The following is a 20,175-nucleotide window of genomic DNA, read 5'->3' as shown; positions in this document are numbered from 1 at the left end:
ATCTAGTTCTTCTAGTCTCATAGTTGTATAGGCTGCAGATCCTTTGATTATTTTAATAGCATGCAAATTACATATTTACAACTCAAACTATGTAATCACCTGAGTATACCAGTAAGAATCCAGTTTATTAGTTTCATTAAAATTTAGTTAATTAATTAAAGCCAATACCTTTCAATTATGAATCTGCAAATAAAGTATTTGTTAGGAAAAAAAAAAATGAGGCCCAATTGAAGGAGGAATCTTTATCTGCTTTTAAAGTTTATTTATTAAGTCTTTTGTATGGACAGATTATTTTATAAGATGTTTTCCATGAATTATTATCAGGTACTGATCTGAACCAATTGATATTGAATTGATCTACAGGAAATTGTAAAAACAATTAAGAAATAAAATTTCAAACCACAATTGTTTTCATGGAAGTTTCTTCACTTTAAGTTCGTACATCAAGGCAGAATTGAAAGAGGATGGAAATTGCCATGTGAGGGTCCTGAACCAGGTATCTGAATAAAATTGTCTTTCCTAGAAGATAATATGGATCAAGAATTCACTAGGTCAATATCAGACAAATAGTACTGCAAGTTTCAGGTTGATATTTTGATTTTATTTTTTCTGTACGTCAATAAGCATAGTGTATATATCCATGAATAAAGCATGCAGTGATTATGATCTAAGAGGAAAACTAGAGTGCACATAGGGAATTACCTGGTTAGTGAACATGAAATTTTATCCAAATACCCTAATTTCCCAACTTATTTTGCCATCATCATATTCAGTTGTAGATAACGCTAATGCAATATTGCAAAGTGGTAGCTTTTATCAAGACCACTTCTTCTACCAAGAAAATAATCTGAGAAGCTGGACTATATGAAGAAAAACATGGTATCAGGATTGGAGGAAGAATCATTAACAACCTGAGATATGCAGACGATACAACTTTGTTTGCTGAAAGTGAGGATGACTTAAGGCACCTACTGATGAAGATTGAAGAATATAGTCTGCAGTATGGATTACGTCTCAATATAAAGAAAACAAAAATCCTCACAACTGGACCAATGAGCAGCATCACAATAAATGGAGAGAAGATTGAGGTTGTCAAAGAATTCACGTTGCTTAGTTCTACAATCGATGCCAACAGAAGCAGCAGTCAGGACATTAGATGACATGTAGCATTGGGAAAGTCAACTGCGAAGGAACTGTTTCAAGTGCTGAGGAGCAAGGATACCTCATTGAGGACTAAGGTGCACCTGACACAAGCCATGATATTTCCAATCACCTGGTATGCATGTGAGAGCTGGACAGTGAATAAGGAAGACCGAAGAAGAGTTGATGCTTTTGAGTTGTGGTGCTGGCGAAGAATGCTCAAAGTACCATGGACTGCTAAAAGAACTAACAGATCTGTCTTGGAGGAAATGCAGCCAGAATGCTCCTTGGAAGCAAGAATGGCCAGACTTCGTCTCACTTATTTTGGTCATGTAAGAAGGGACCATTCCTTGGAGAAGGATGTCATGCTTGGTAGGGTGGAGGGTCGACGAAAGAGGGGGAGGCCTTCAATGAGATGGATTGACATGGTGGCTGCGATGATGGGCTCAAATATAGCAGGGATTATGGGGCTGGTGTGGGATCGGGCAGTGTTTCGTTCTGCTGTGCATGGGGTCGCTATGACTCAGAAACGACTCGACGGCACTTAACAACAACAACAAAATCTTCTACCAAGAAAGCAACAGAAGAAGTAACTAATAATTATAGTAAGGTACTTTAAAATGTACAGACTATTTTAATAGACACTATCCATCTGACCATGGCATCAGGATTGGAGAGGAAGACCAAAGAAGAACTAACATTTTTGAGTTGTTGTGTTGGTGTAGGATACTGAAAGTATGATGGACTGCCAAAAGAATGAACAGGTCTGTTCTGGAAGAAGTGAAGCCAGAATGCTCCTTGGAAGTGAGAATGGACAGACTTTGTCTCACTTACTTTGGTCATGTTGTCAGAAGGGACCATTCCTTGGAGAAGTATATCATGCTTAGTAAAGTGGACAGTCAGTGACAAAGGGGAAGGCCCTCAACGAGATGGATTGACACAGTGGATGCAATGATGGGCTCAGGTATCTCAAAGATTGTGAGGCTGGCACACTCCAGGCAGTGTTTCATTCTGTTGCACATATGGTCACTGTGAGTCAGAACAGACTGGACAGTACCTAACAACAACAACAAAATCCATTTAAATAGCTTTGTCACTGATCAACAAGTTATCAACTATTCTACAAATAAATTAAATTGAAATAAAAGATACAATTTTTACTTGTATACATAAACATACAACAAAAATTTCAAAACTACTTATAGTTTCCCTAAGGATCAGCATCAAAAATCAATAAAAAAGGAGTTCCAAGACCATACAAATCTGGTCTTGAAAACAGGATATTACACAGCAATAAAATATAACCTGTATCTCAATATTTACTATTCTGAATGACAATGAAAAAAGGAAACATATCCAAGGAGAGATGAAACCATGTTAGATACATTAAATATCTTTGTTCCTCTGACCCATCTATGGACAGTTGTGTTTAGATTAGTCTTCTTTTGGAATCTCAGTTATACATGCCCTACACACAGAAGGCAACTAACTAGTGAGAGAGTTATTTACTAGTAATCTCAGGGCATGAATGAAGATAAAAAAAAGAAGATAAAACAAATTGTCATCATTAAGCTATGAGCATTTTTTATATTGTTGCATATTTTTTAATGAATGCTTGAAGTACATGATGAAGAAACTATTGAGTTCTTTCTTTTCTTCTAGAATATCTAATACAATAAAGTGGTAAATATTATGCTAAGTATTTTTAAATATTTTATGAAATGCTTACAACAGCCTTATGATTTAGGCATTCTTGGAAAGGTTAACTACATTGTGACAATAAGCATAACTACAAAATGCCATAAGTAGAATTTGGAGTACCATGACTTTAGACAATTTTCTAAAACTACTATCGATGAAAATATTTAAATCAATACTGAATGACAGAATACCTCTATCCCTACTATAAAACTATCACAGTATGCAGAAGAACATTCATAAAGAAATATGAATATTCCAATTCGAAAATGAAAAGATTCATTTTTTGATTGGGTGAGTTTCTTCAGTAGATTTTTCCTAAATTGTGCTTACATATTTATTTTATTTTTAATAAACAACATTGGTTCTCAAAATTGACTTTTGTTTAAACTGTCTGAGAATGGTCAGTACTTCAATACTTTGACACTAGGAAAATTACTTAAATATTTAACATCAAAAATTAATCACATTAGTGACTAAGGCATTTGACTGCTAACCAGAAGGCTGGTGGTTCAAACCCACCAGCCATTCCTTGGAAGGAAGGTCGGGCAATCTACTTCTGTAGTGATAACACGTCAGAAACCCAAGGAGGGGTCGCTATGATTCAGATCCGACTCAACAGCAGTGAGTTTGTTTGTTTGTTTGTTTTTAAGTGACAACCTAACTAAACTGAATAATAGAATGTGAGTAAATCACCATAATATTCTAAATATTGTTAACCTATGAAAATGCCATATTCATACCTTTAATGAATATCCTGTGTCATGGTTACAGGTAAGTGTCAACTTGATTTGGCCATGATTCTCAGTGACTTGACAGTCATGATGCAGTCATTCCCCACAATGAAAACTGATACAATGTACTCCCTTCCATAATGACATGTGCTATAAGCAGTCAATAAGTTCAAAGGGAGTTGCCTCTGGGGTGTGGCTTGCTTCTAATATATATGGATGTTCTGTCAAACTCTGGAGTTTTGATCAATCTGGATCTGGCATCTGGTTTATTGATCATCATCTTACCCCTATTTCTTTGAACTTGAACCAATGGCATGTCATATTGCCTGCCAATCTTGGTATTGCCTTCACAGCCTGTGAGCCAGCAGCCTGCCATTTTACCTACTGATCAGAGATCAGTCTCCATAGCTAGCAGCTTGCTTGCTATATTGCTTGCTGATCTTGGGTTCATTAGTCCATATAGCTATGTGAGTCAGGAGAAGTCTCCAGCCTGATGTCTGCTCTACGGACTTGAGACTTACCACCTTCTACAACTATATGAGACATCTCTTTAATCTCTCTCTCTCTCTCTCTCTCTCTCTCCATATATATATAAATATATGTATGTGTGTGTGGTTGTTGTTGTTGTTATGTGCCATCAAGTTGAACTCAACTCATAGCAATCCCTCCTTGGGTTTCTGAAGCAGTATAACTACAGAAGAAGATTGCCCAACCTTCCTTCCGAGGAGTGGCTGGTGGGATTGAACCGCCAGCCTTCTGGTTAGCAGTCAAGTGCCTTAGGCACTATTCCACCTAAATTGCATATATATATACATATAAAAGCTCTGGTGGCATAGCGCCTAAGGCATTTAACTGCTAACCAGAAGGCTGGCGGTTCAAACCCACCAACTGCTCTTCAAAAGAATGGTCAGGCAATCTACTTCCGTAGTGATACTGCTTCAAAAACTCAAGGATGGGTGGCCGGATTGCTATGAGTTGGATCTGACTCGATGGCAGTGTTTGCTTTTTTTGGTTGGTTTTATATGTATATATATATAAAATACACACACGCACACACACACATATAAATACATACACATACACATACATATATATCATATATATACATAGCTTCACTATTTTTGCTTCTCTAGAGAACCCAGCCTATGACATCTGGTACCAGGGGTTGTTCTAGGGAAACAAAACAGTAAGAATGAGTGTTCTACATTGGTTCCCAAATCTGATGAGTCTTAAAGTTGCTGATGACTCTTCCTCCATTAGTAAAGAAGTCACAGTTAATCCATGGAGTGAAGTGGCAATATTAATGCAAAAATATTACCACTAATAGATCAATATTAGTGAAAAGTGAGACTCTGGGTGATTACATTTTTTAGCCTTTTCTATAGTTCTGTCAGAATCACAGAATTACAACAGGAAACTGGTTCATTGGTCTTACTTATGCTAGACAAACTGGTGAAAGAAAGAGATGAGCTCAGGGCTTTGATGTTACAGCTGAAATGCTGCATAAAAGACCTCAATGTTTTCACTTGTGCCCTGAAAAAAAAGCCTTATTTCTTAGAGTAACAGAACTGATATTGCTCAAAAACAAACCCAATGTCTTATCAAAATAAAGGCTGAAATACAATGTCAGTTGAATTTCCAACCTCAAATAATGTTTGAAGTTAATATGAGGGCATTGATTGGGAAAAATGAGATCCTGGAACTTCAGATGGGGACATATGGACAGAAAATCAGGAAGCTGGGGACATTCACCCCCTCATTCCATTGAATCAGTCCTGCCACCAGAATCAACTTTCTTACTTCCATCTGATGAGGCTAGCTCAGTTGTGCTTGAAGCATCATCGTCTGATATATCACATGCAGTGGTTGTTATGTTGTTATGTGCCGTCGAGTCAGACTCGACTCATTGTGACCCCTCCTTGGGTTTCCGAGGCAGTATCACTATGGAAGTAGATTGCCCCATCTTCCTTCCGGGGAGTGGCTGGTGGGTTTGAACCACCAGCCTTCTGGTTAGCAGTCAAGTGCTTTACCCACTATGCTACCAGAGCTCCCTTGGTGCCTAGTACATTGTCTGGGGCATTGTCTGATGCAGATGCCTTATGAGAGATTGCAGAATGTTCATGGAACCACCTCTACCACCCATTTTTGCTGTAGACGTATAAGTTGACCTAACTAAATTCCAACAAGCTCCAAAAGGTGAAGTAAAAAATGTGATACAGGAAGACATCACTATACTCTAAAAGAACTGGTGGATTTTTGTAATATGTGCAAATAAAAGCTTGGAGAATATGTGTGGGAATGTTTATTAAGGGTGTAGGATAACGATTCAAGGTACATAACTTTCTATCAGTTTGAGTTTATTGATTTGAGCAAACTAAGCATAGATTCTTCATTGTTTCAATTTGAGAAGATAGGAAAGGATTTAATAGTTTATTTGGTTGGTTTGCTGAAGCATAGATTATGCATGCCTACACTAAGTCAATTTGAAGTACCAGATCTGTCTTTGCATACTGTAGAAGAAGGTATCCCCAAGGCTTAGGGAAATTGGAAAGTCAAAGTGGATTTAAAAGATTAGGCCCATAGACCTACACATGGAATACCCAGAGGACATACCATTTACTGCAATGGTTAGAAATAAATTTGTGAAGGGAACCCCAGCATCCTTGAAGAATGCTGTGATAACTATACTATGTAAGTCAGCTTTGACAGTAGGAACTGCCCTAATTGAATTAAGAGATCTAACTACAATGGGTCTCATTGACTCTGTAGTAGTGAGGCCTAAGTGATAGCACTTAACCAAAAAGACAAGGGGAGTGTGATCACCATAATGGAAGACAGAGTCAAAGCAGTAATCAGAATAGTCTGACTCATATGGACTTATAATGTTGTCCACTGAGACATGGTTTTCTTCAGAGTTAAATAGATGGGATACTTACTAAATATTTCCTTGATCTGTACAAGAAGAAGAATTTTAGGTCAACTGAATGGTAGTCTCCCCTGAATTGCCAGAATAGAGAGTCATGGCACCTCAATCAAATTCCAGACTTGAGACAGTTTACATACCCACAACCCTTTAAATGAAGGAGAAGCTAAGTCCTCTTGAGGAAAGATCCTACTACACTGTCAAAACCTTACACTGTTAATCTTTCTCCCATTCTTCCCAAAAGAAATCAACAGACTTTTATGAGAGTGACTGTTCATTAAAACTCCAAAAATAAACAAATAAATAAATAAAACTCATTGCCTTCTAGTAGATTCCTGTTCATAATGATCCCTCCTTGGTTTCAGAGGCAGTGTCTGTACAGAAGTAGATTACCCAGTCTTTCTTCCAAGGAGTGGCTGGTTGGTTTGAACCACCAGCCTTCTGGTTAGCAGTCAAATGCCTGAAACACTACACTACCAGAGTTGACTGTTCATTAGGGAAAAGGAAATAATCAGACTTTTCAGGGATACTGGGTCTGAATTGACACTTATTCCATGAGATCTAAATGTCACTGTGGCCCTGTAGTAAGAGTAGGGGCTTATGAAGGTCCAGTTATTACTGGAGTCTTAGTTCCATCTCAAAGTGGGTCAGTAAGTCCCCAAATTCATCCTGTAATTATTTTCCCAGTTCCAGAATGCATAACTGGAATAGACATACTCAGCAACTGGCAGAACTCCCACAATAGACAATTACATGTGGAGGAAGGGCTATTATGGTAGGAAGGGCCAAGTGGAAACCATTAGAACTACATATTCATAGGAAAATAGTAAACAAAATGCAGTATCACATTCCTGGAAGAATTGTAGAGATTAATGCCATGATCAAGCACTTGAAGGATGTAGGGGTGGTGATTCCCAACATATTCTCTTTTAATTAGCCTATGTGGCCTGTGCTAAAATGGGTGAATCTTGGAGCATGACAGTGTATTATCATAAACTTAGCCAGGAGGTGATGCCAATTGAAGCTGCTTTTCCAAACGTGGTTTCATTGTTTGGGCAAATTAGTATAATTCCTGGTACCTCATATGCAGCAATTGATCTGGCTAATACCTTTTTCCCAATTGCAGTTTAGAAGGATCACCAGAAGCAATGTGTCCTCATCATTTTATCTCAGAGGTATATCAATTTTACAACACGATGTTATAATTTACTTTGCAGGGATTTCAGTCATCTTTTCCTTCCATAAGATGTCCCTCTGGTTCATTGCATTGGTAACACTTTGCTGATTGGACCTAGTAAGGAAGAAGTATCAATGACTCTAGACTTATTGGTAAAAACATTGGTGAGCTAGAGGGTGGGAAATTAACCTAGCAAAAATTCAGACACCTTTCACTTCAGTGAAATTTCTAGAGGTTCCAATGATGTAGGTCATGTTGAGATATTGCTAATAAAATGAGGAGTAAATTATTGCATCTGGGATCCCTCACAAATGAAAAGGAAGACCAATGCCTGGTGGGCCTCTTTGGAATTTGGAGGCAAAATATCCCTCATTTAGATATGCTACTGCAGCCTACTTATTAAGTGACTCAAAATGCTACCAGTTTTAAATGGGTCTTAGATCATGTGATCTATTTCTAGACTTCTGTTTAAACCCTACAATAATTTTTGGTTTCCTTAGTTTTCATATAAGTAAATCTTTTTAATAGATATTTTTAAAGCTGAGGTACTGAAAAAAGTGCTAGATATGTGTCAGTTTTAACTTTGATTCCAGATAACATGGCTTTTTAAATTTCACATTTTGCCTATTTATCAATTACCCTCAATCCCTCAATAGTCTGTTCTAATGACATGATAGATCTAGTTTAACCCAGTGCCATCAAGTTGATTATGACTCATAACAACCCATATGATGGAGTAGAACTGCCTCAAAGGGTTTTTAAGGATGCATCTCATCTTTCTCCCACAGAGTATCTGGTGGGTTAAACCACTGATGATTTGATAAGAAGCTGAAGGCTTTAATGGCTATGTCACCAGAATCACCTCAGATCTAGTTCCAACCAAAAAACCTAAACTCACTTCCACTGAGTTGATTCTGACTCACAGTAACCTCCGTAGGAGAACCAAGTCTGTAAATCTTTATGGAAGCAGACTCCCTCATCTTTCCTCCATGGAGTAGCCGATGAGTTTGAACCACCAATCTTTTGGTTAACAACACATTGCCTTAATCACAGTGCCACTAGAGCACCTTAGATCTAGCTTAACACTCTATATTTTCATGCCTGTAGTAGAATACATGGTGCACCCCACAAAGTTACATGCTGGTCTGAAATGAACTGAAGTACTAGACTGAAACATTTCCCACCTTCTTAAAATGTTGCCAGTAGACAGCACTCAGCTGAATTCCTCTCTGAAACATGCCCCCATTTAAAGAGAACCATCTTGCCCAAATGGTTCCACAAGAGATATCCACATCTAATGACTTATCCAGGTGGTTGAAAAAGCTCATGTTTTTGACCAAGGATAGATTTGGCTGAAGATATTCTTACATATATATTTGTGCTGAAAAAATATCCATATACATTACAGAAGTAACAAGGCAAAATGTTGGAGTAGTTTCTTAGTGACAACAAACACCTTGAGGGAGAGAGTCCTTGGGCCTGTAGAGTTGGGATCATGGTCCCAGGGGACATCAACCTCAATTGGCACAACACAGTACATAAGAATCTTGTTCTACATCCTACTTTGGTGACCAGTGACTGGGGTCTTAAAAGCTTTTGAGTGGTCCTCTAAGATGTTCATCTTGAGCAAAGAAAAGTGAAAAAAATCAAAGTCATGTGGAAACAGTCCAAGGATATAATGGACCACAGCAACCTCAGCCTTCATAACCCTGAAACCAGAAGAACTATATGGTGACTGGCTACCTATGCCAATGACTTACAAAGGGATCAAAATCTGAGATCCTGGAGAGAGTGGGAGGAGAAAATGTGGAACAAGTTCAAAAACACAAAAATGACCAGAATTACTGGTTAGACAGAGACTGGTAGGACCCCAGAGATTATGGCCCTGAGTTATCCTTCCAGCCTGCTACTGGACTCACTTCTGTGGATTAACTCTCAGTCTCAGAGGAAAGACTGGGCAATCTACTTCCATAGAGATATTGTCTCAGAAACCCAAGGAGGCATAGCTATGAGTTGGGACCAACTTGATGGCAGAACACCTACCCCAGGTAGATACACTCACCTATCCTAGGGAGATGCACCCTTTTGATAAACCAACCATGAGAAACAAGAAGATCTATTTCCTTTTTTTTTTTTTGCATTTGCATGCAAAAAGGGAAAGCTGGTGGGAAGACAGGAATGCATAGATAAGAAGGGAAGGTGTGGTTACAGGGAGCAGATGGGAGGAGAGCTTTTTATTTTTGGTATTGTAATCAGGACATGAAACCAAATGTGCATTAACTTTTGAGATTAAAACAAATATGCTTTGTAAATTAGCAGCCAAATCACAATAAAAAGAAAAAAAAAAGGTCCATGTCTTTGTGCCTCAAGGCAAGACAATTCTGAAAGTCCATCCTAGCTTTAGAGTACCTTGAGCCTGTGACCTTTGTTGAGACTGTACCTCAGTTCAACTTCTTCCTCTGCCCAACTGCCCAAACCTGCTTTCTTTTACTTCCCCATCAGTGATGACACTGGGGACATTTTCAATAAACTTCCTAAATGCAAATAGATTTTGACAATAATACCTCAAAACCCAGTGGGTGGTCATGACAAAGTGGAGATTAATGCTAGTAACAATTGTGCGTGTCTCAATTTAAGATAAGGAAATAGACATATTTTGAAACATTTCAGTTCATTAGCATTTTTTATGTTTGAGAAAATTCTTACTGAAATAAATAAATTGTTAAGAAACTACCATGTAAGAAGAAATATCGTTTTCATAAAGGACACATACTATTGAAAATAACTACATTAATAATGATATTTTTAGCATATTGCTACCAAATCTTCTCCCAAAATGCCTAATTTATTATACTGTATATATAAAACTATGAATGATGAGGTGTCATTAATTGTCCCATAGTCACATCATCATAAACATTCCAGCTTCAACCCTGTCCAGTAGAATGTATGGTCTTATTTCATAGGGGCAGAACTTGTATTTTCTAACTCAGCTATCCAAAGTTCATTTGGATTTTTCTCTGCTCACATTGCTTTGTTGTTTTGTTTTATTTCTTCAGAACTTCCAGTTGAATGCTTGTTCTCTGTTCTTCATTTCATTAAATAGTGGTCCTTATTAAAACGTTTCACAGCATTTTTATCAAATTTTGTACTTACTGTTTTTGCTCAAGAATAGGAAAAATATAGCATCATGCACTCTTGCATATGATTAAAATCCATGAGAAGAGCTTTTCAAGATTATTCTAGTAGCAAACTTTACTTTTTAAAAATGCATATGGGTCAGTAATAATTGATATCAGTAACAAAGTAGTTTTAGCTCTGTAAATTTGTGAAGCTTTGATTCTATGGCTAGAAATTGTCAGGCCTCCTCAAACAAATAGAAAAGCATTTATATTTTGGATGTTATAGGATGGTGATAGTTGGAGATTCTCCCTTCAATTTACATCCATCATTCTCATCGTTAATGTTATGTGTCAATGGAATACTCATTGGTTTGGCAAATACTGTAATATTTCATCTCCCTTAATGTAATATAATACATTCACCTTTCATGATGTTATCTGATGTAATCAGTAAATCAGTTGAAAGAGGATTGTCCTTGGTGATGTGGCCAGCCTCCAGTAGATAAATGTATTCTGAAAAACATTCTGATAAATGTTCTGAAAAAACTCTCTGGCTCTTTCGATCCTGCACTCATCTAGTCACTTAATTTCCAGTTCCTAGGACATTAGTCTGAAGAAATTTCAGCCTGCTTCCTGACATGCAGATTTTGGATTCCCCAATCCTCACAATCCCATGAACCAGAAAATGTCTGCAGCCTTCCATTTGACCTATGAATTTGGAACTTGCTAGTTCGACACCTGTATGAGCCATTTCCTTGAAGTAAGTCTCTCAATCTCTCTCTCTCTAGATATAGATAGATAGATAGATAGACAGGTAGATAGTTGTGAGACCTTAATGCTGTGGCTAGAAATGGTTAACCCTCATCAAATAAAAATTTGCACATGTATGCATATAAAATTAAAAATATTATAATGTAATAAAATAAGTCTGGTATGTTGTGGTTAGGTGCCGTTGAGTATATTTCATTTTTAACTCATAGTGACCCATGTGACACATTAGAACGGCCTCAGAAATTTAATGTCTTAAAAGGAGCAGGTCACCAGGTACACATATATATACATGTATATATGCAAAGAGAAGTCTCCTGAAAGAAAACTCAACCTATGGCAGTGGTGAATTTACACTGGCAATTCAGGTTTCAAGTAGGATACAAGTCTTCCTTTGTGAGTTATAGAGTCCCTGTGTAGTACAAACAATAAACCTGCTTGGCTTCTAACAAAACAATGTTGGTGCAAGTCCCCCCCAGAGGGAGGTATCTCTGAAGAAAGACCAAGCGATTTACCACTGAAAAATCAGTCATTGAAAGCCATATGGAGCAAAGTTCTATTCTTACATGTGACTTGTCATGAGTCAAATTTGACTTGATAGCAACTGCCTTGTTTTTGTTTTTTAAACATGAATTATGGTTCTAGAACCATGCTGGAACCCTTTTCAAACCTTCCCCAATGGGCAGTTATTGGATAAAATGTTTGTATGATGAGTGGGAATGTACTAGTTACTTGGATAGAGCTCTATTGATAATATTTGTAATTCTTGGTGGCTCAAGCAGTTTTCTTGAGGTCCACTTTAGAGGTGGCATGGTACTACACCTGAGGAGCCAACTCAACCTCAGTGATGAAGCTGATGCGAACACTCAACAACCTTGTTATGGATCTGAAAAGGAGATCTCCAGATGGTGCAATATTTCTTAATATCCTATAATATGCATATTTGGGGCATAACTTTTCCATTCTCAAATTGAGAAGAAAAATCTCCAAAATCAAAATGTCTACTAATTTTTAATAAATGTAGATCAAGTTAATTTTTTACTCTATTGTCAAGATTTTAAATTTGCATTCTATATGCTAATGTCTAGAAGGAAAAATCTTTGTAAAAGTTCATAAAAGTTTATACCATTTCATGTTAATTAGAAATCCAGTCCTTTGAGCAAGTGAGAGATAATGGCTTATACAGGATAGAACTGATTCTCTGTAATCTTTATCTTTATCTTAAATCTATGAATCCTTCACAGATTCCTTCAACATTACATATTAATCTTTTAAATTTTCAAGAGAATTATATAAATATAACAATTTGTTATGACTTATAACTATATCAATGAAAAGTTTTAAAAGCCACCAATGTTATATTCTCTATATTGGTAAACCTCTTGGTTCTATTCTTATAAAGTCTTGAAGTTCTCTATGAAAATAAATGCTTAATCAACTAACTTATAGAAGTTCTTTATAGTAAGAACTATTCTTGGGAATTCACAACATACTAAATTTTCTCAAAGGCTCTGCTATCCAGAGACATGTTTTAAATTAACATAGTGTATCCCAGACTGATGATGCAATGGTTAAAACACTCAGTTGCTAACCAAAATGTTGATTTTTTTAACCCACCCAACAACTTCATGGGAGAAAGACATAGTGATCTGATCTCTTAAATACTACATGCTTGTAAATCCTGTAGAGAGCTCTAGTGGCGTAGTGCCTAAGGCACTTGACTGCTAACCAGAAGGCTGGCACTTCAAACCCACCAGCCACTCCTTGGAAGGAAGGTTGGGCAATCTACTTCCATAGTGATACTGCCTCAGAAGCCCAAGGAGGGTTGCTTTGAGTCAGATCTGACTCGACGGCACTGAGTTTTGGTTTGGTAAGTCCTATGAGGCAGTTCTATTCTGTCACATGAGATCACTACGAATGAAAAATAGACACAATGGCAGCTAACAACAACAGCCTGGGCTTGTTTTATTACATGACCATATTTCCAGTGTTCTATGGACATACTTAGGAGCTCTGGTAGCATAGTGCCTAAGACACTTGACTAACCAGAAGGCTGGTGGTTCAAACTTACCAGCCACTCCTCGGAAGGAAGGTTGGGCAATCTATTTCCATAGTGATACTGCCTCAGAAACCCAAGGAGTGGTTGCTATGTGTCAGGTACGACTTGATTGCACATAACAACAATAACATGGACGTACTTTGAAGGGTAGTGGAAAAGGAAAAACACAATTTCTCCACTGTCTTATGGAATGCTAAAGTGGTTTATTGATGTCTGACATTGAGTTAATTCTGACTCATTGCAACCATATGTGACAGAAGAAAAATGTCCCACAGGGTTTCATAGGCTGTAGCCTATACCACAGCAGATCACCATGTCTTTTTTCAGCAGAGCTACTAGTGGGTTCCAACCACTGATCTTTCAATTAGCAGCAGATTATTTAAACATTGTGCCAAAAGGGCTACATAGTTTGATTAAAAAAGAAAGAAAGAAAGAGAGCTCCCTCAGTCTGTCTAGATCCATTAGCAAAAAAAAATTGTCTCTCTCTTAATAACTCATGTTCCCAATGTTGTTAACTGCTAAATTTAACAAAAGATGTAAATTAGTAAATGAGTAAAATATTGATCCACAGCTTCCAGAGAGGAAGCTTAATGAAGTTGCATGGGGAATACCAGTAAAATCCATGTTTATTCTCAATTAGAGAAGGTATTTAGGACTTGACTACACTTGGGAAGTACTATTATAATAACAGGGAAGAAAATATAATCTTTCTCATTAATGAAGAATAAGTAAAAAGCAAAGAGTCAGAATGTTCATCATGTAGGGTAAGTAATCAGAAATTAAAAATGGTTTAGGTCCATGAGACTTGAAACAATGTTGTAGAATGTCCACTTCAATTTGGAAGGAAGATGTCATACTTAGAAGATTTAGGGACAGAGGAAACAAAAATTGGTTTTAAATATGAGCCCCAGATACATCCCATATGACAAAATACAAATTTTGATAGATTTTTTTTATTATAGATAAATTCTAAAATTGAAATGTGAACATGAAGATAAATGTTCAAAAAGTGATACTATTTGGGTGCCAATTACTAAATCCCTGGATCAGCTAACATCTTAATTGATGGACTAATAACAGGCATAAAGAATTTTAAGAGAATTTGAATGAAGTAAAATAAAGGCAAATCATTATAAACGTCTAGTATACCACTGCTCTTAGTCCATCAGTTAAGATGTTAGCTTAACTAGATTTAGTAATTGACACCAAAATGGTATTAATAATTATTAACCTCTAGTATGCTACTGATGAAATGTACAAAGATTGATATTTTAGGGATTAGCAAGCTGAAATGGACTGGTATTGGCCATTTTGAATCAGAATTTCACATGGTCTACTATGCTGAGAATGACAAATTGAAGGGGAATGATTTCAGGTTATCAAAAAGAACATTTCAAGATATATCAAGAGTTACAATTCTATCAGTGATAGCAAAATATCCATATCCCTGCAAGAAAGACCAGTTAATATGACTATTATTCAAATTTATGTACCAACTACCAAAGTACAAGATGAAAAAATTGAAGTTTTTCACCATCTTCTGAAGTCTGAAATTGACCAAATATGCAATGAAGATGTATTTATTATTGCTGATGATTGGAATAAGAAAGTCAGAAACAAAGCTGATAGTTGGTAAAAATGGCCTTTTTGACAGAAACAACCCTGGAAATCACATAATTGATTTTGCAAAACCAACGACTTATTCATTGCAAATGCCTTTTTTCAAAAACATAAACAGTGACTATATGGTAGACCTCACCAGATGGAATACACAGAAATCAAATTGACAAAATCTGTGGAAAGAACAATGGAGATACTCGATATTATCAGTCAAAACAAGCCCTGGAGCTGACTGTGGAACAGATCATTAATTGCTCCTACACAAGTTCAAAGTGAAACTGAAGAAAATTAAAACAAGTCCATGAGAGTCAAAATATGACATTGAGTATATCCCACCTGAATTTGGAGACCAATGAACACAATGAACACCAATGACTAAGACCAGAAAAATTGTTGGATGACGTCAAGAACATCATAGAGAAAGAAAGCAAAAGTAAAGAAAGTAAAAATACAAGAAAGAAAGAAAAGACCAAAATAGATGTCAGAAGAGATACTGAAAATAGCTCTTGAATACAGAGTAGCTAAAACCAAGGGAAGAAATGTTGAAATAAAAAAGCTGAACAGACGATTTCAAAGAGCAACACGAGAAGACAAAGTAAAGTACTACTATGAAATGTTCAAAGACCTGGAGTTAAAAAACCAAAAGGGAAGAACACACTAGACATTTCTCAACCTGAAAGAACTGAAGAAAAAATTCAAACCTCAAATTGCAATATTGAAAGATTCTATGGGCAAAATATTGAATGATGCAGGGAGCATCAAAAGAAGATGGAAGGAATACATAAAGCCACTGTACCAAAAAGAATTGGCTGATGTTCAATCATTTCAGGAGGTAGCATATGATCAAGAACAAATGATATCAAATGAAGAAGTCCAAGCTGCTCGGAAGGAATTGGCAAAAACAAGGCTCCAGAAATTGATGGGATATCCATTAAGATATTTCAACAAATGGATGCCATGCTGGAGGCACTTACTCATCTATGCTAAGGAATTTGGAAGACAGCTACCTGGCCAACCAACTGGAAGAGATCCATATCTGTGCCATTCCTAAGAAAAGCGATCCAACATATATGGATATTATTGAATAAATATCATTAACTTTGCATGCAAGTAAAATTTGCAGAAAATAATTTAAAAACAGTTGCTGCAGTGTTTGAGAGGGAACTTCCAGAAATGCAAGCTAGATTCAAAAGAGGACATGGAATAAGCAGTATTATTGCTGATGTCATATGGATCTTAGCTGAAAGCAAAGAATACTAGAAAGATGTTTACCTGTGTTTTATTGACTATGCAAAGGTCTTTGACTGTGTAGATCATAAAAAGTTATAACATTGAGAATGGGAATTCCAGAACACTTAATTGTGCTAATGAGAAACCTGTACATAGACCAGGAGGCTGTTCAAACAGAACAAGGGGATTCTGCATGGTTTAAAATCAGAAAGGGAGTGTGTCAGGGTTATTTCCTTTCACCATACTTATTCAATCTGTATGATGAGCAAATAATCTGAGAAGGTGCTCTATTTGAAGAGGTATGTAACATTAGGTTTGGAGGAAGAATCATTAACAATCTGCAATATGCAGATGGCACAAACTTGATTGCTCAAAGTGAAAAAGACTTGAAGCAGTTGCTGATAAAGACCAAAGATCAGTATGGATTACACCATAACATAAAGAAAACAAAAGTCCTTACCACTTGACCAATAAGCAGCACTGTGATAAATGTAGAAAAGATTGAAGTTGTCAAAGATTTAATTTTACTTGGATCCACAATCAACACTCATGGAAACTGCAATCAAGAAATCAGACATAGTATTGCACTAGGCAAATCTGTTGCAAAAGACTTTTTTAAAGTGTTAAAGAGCAAAGATGTCACTTTAAGGACTAAGGTGCACTTAACCCAAGTCATGGTGTTTTCAATTGCCTCATATGCTTGTGAAAGCTGGCTAATGAATAAGGAAGATTGAAGAATTAATGCCTTTGAATGGTGGTGTTGGTGAAGAACAGTGAAAATACTATGGGCTGACAGAAGAATGAACAAATTTGTCCTGGAAGAAGTGCAGCCTAAGAAGTGACAATGGCCAGACTTTGTCTCATCTATTTTGTTCATGTGGCCATTAGGGACCAGGCCCTGAAGAAGGCTATCATGCTTGACAAAGTGAAGGGTCAGAAAAAGGAGAAGATGCTCAAGATGGATTGACACAGTGGCTGCAACGATGGACTCAAGCATTATGAGGATGGCACAGGACAGGGCAGTATTTTGTTCTGTTGTATATAAGGTCATTGTGAGTTAAATTGACTGAAGGGCATCTAAAAAGTGTGCCACTGATTATCTCAAACTATCTCATTGTTATCAAATAAATGTCTGCAGTTAAATTTAAACATTCGTTTCACCATGAATATTAGTAAAACACAATAAAAAATGCTACGAATGGCAAATAATATTTTGCTCTCTAGCGTCCTCAGACTGTCCAGATCTCACCAGGGACAAGAGTAAGATCAGCACCATTTACTCAAGCAAAACTTCTCTGAGGGTCTGAGGAAACTTGATAATGTTCACCATTCATCCTCCAGCCTTGTATCTCATGGTATGTTTTTTAAGAAATATGTTTTTGTGTTTCTTATAATAAGCTTCTTCTTTAATGATATTTTTATGTAATAATCCTTAATCCAATCTGCTAAAAGATTACTTAACAAATGTGTCACATTTGTTAGTGTCTCAATAGATATTTGATGAATAAAGTGTCATACAAAAATCCTCTTGAAGTTTACTCTATACTCAAATATAGCTAGGCTTTATGACAGATTTAATATCTCACATTGTGATACCCTCAAGAGTTAACAATATATTTGGGAAGATGATTATAATACATGACATAAATGTGAATAGAAGGCAGCATGTAATTTGGTACTAAATTGTGTGGAACATTGACTACGTACTGTCAAAGTTAGAAGGAGGCAAATTAGTGAAAGCTGAAATAGGGAAAACACTGCATGAAATAAATTGATCTATATCTTTAAAAAGTAAGCTTTGGATGAATACCATCAAAAGCAGGTAGTCTGGAAATAGGAATGAAGAGATAGACAAGGGAATTTCACTCATTCAAAAATTTGATGAAATAATTATTCTGTAAAAAGTGTTGGTTCAGCCTCCAAGGAGAATTCAAAGATAAAGCAAGGATACTAAAAATAACTATCATGTATTGGCAATAAAGTTGATAGCACATATTCTTCTAAATAGTTCATTAGTATCACTTTGTTTCAGACTCGCAATACTATTAGAAGTTGGTACTATTATATCCAGTTTGAAGACAGGAAATGAGGTATAGAGAGATTGAATTAATCATTCAAGATCATTCATCCCATAAACAATGGGATTTGAACCCATAAAAATGGACACAAAACAAAATGTGGGCAGTGTCAAAGCAGAGATATAGAAAAAAATATTGGGTATAAGGAGGAAGGAGAGATTAATTCTAATTTAATTTTAGAAAAGGTTTCATAGAGCAGCTAGATTTAAATAGTGTCTTGTGAGATACTATGATATTTTATGGAAAGCATTTGGTGTCACTGAAAAATAGAGGAAATCACTTAAGCAAAGATTCATACAAAAGAATGTTGTTGTTGTTGTTATGTGCCGTTGAGTCGGCCCCAACTCAGAAGAAAGCATATTATATAATAAATGTATATGAGAAACAATTCTTTGGTAGTAAATAAAACTTTGAATGCCAACATATTTTACAATTATACAATTAACTGTATACATCATGTACACAATTACACATATATTGTATACTTTCAAAAAAAATGATTTTATAGATTTAGTGGGAAACTTCAAAATTACTAATTAAGAAACAGGCATAGGATTCCAACATGTGAAAGATATAATGGAGAACATACAACATCTACAAGGCACCTAACAGGCAAATAACTGACAGGTATAGGAAGTGTTGATTGCTAATAGCTCACAACTAAAAAGGCTAGTTATCGTCAAGTAAATTCTAACTCATGGCTACCCCATGTGTCTATTATATTAGAAATGAACAACATGGCACTTTGAAATGTGTAGAGAAAAAAGAAAGCCTTTTTATGCATTTAAATAAAATGCAAACCTCTAAATATTGCCTAGAGGACTATCTGCGATCCAGCACCCAGCATCTCTACTCACCATATCTCTGAAGACTGGTGCACCCTATTTCAGTTTCTGGAACAAAATAATGTTTCCTCATTAAATTGGGTACATTTTTCCTTATACCTGAAAATCTAACCCAAGCCAACCTAACTGAAAATATTTATATATTTGTGGGATATGTGTATATATTTCATGTCTTTTGCCTACTTCCAAAAAGGGAAGGTACTTTCTCTACACAGTGGCTACCACTTTTTAGATATAAGTAAATAAGAGTTGAAGGAAGGAGGAAGGAAGAAGAGAAAGAAGGGAAAGAGGAGGACAACAAAAAAGATGTTGGAAAAAGGAAGGAAGGAAACAACCCAATTTATTTGGAAGGAAAATTAGAAAGCAATATAAGGAAAGGTTCAGATGTGCAAGAGATTTAAAGAAAGAAGACAGACTAAAGGCTCACTCTTAAAATATAGGTATAAAAGATGAGGGTCTAGCTGGGTTGTTATTAGAATAGAGAGTGAAGACAAACTAAGGAAACACTAGTATCTATGATAGTTTCATCAATTGATATAGATTAACACATCATAGATTAGTTCCTAAGAAATAGATAGGAAGTGAAAGCCCATCAGTTGGTTGCTTTGCACTTGTATAAATGCAATTGTAATTGAGAGAATTTAATGCACAGGCAATGAAAGGATCTGTATTTGAGGAAAGCAAATTAATTATAAAGTTTATTGTTTTCTTTGTTTGAGGACATACAAGCAAAGCAATTATTTTTTCACTTGCAGAAACCATGTTGATCTTCATCTTAAAA

Source organism: Orycteropus afer, unplaced genomic scaffold (assembly GCF_000298275.1).
Source record: "Orycteropus afer afer isolate SDZICR_OR568_19922 unplaced genomic scaffold, OryAfe1.0 scaffold00203, whole genome shotgun sequence".
Lineage (NCBI taxonomy): Eukaryota > Metazoa > Chordata > Mammalia > Tubulidentata > Orycteropodidae > Orycteropus > Orycteropus afer.
This window is presented reverse-complemented; position numbering follows the sequence as displayed.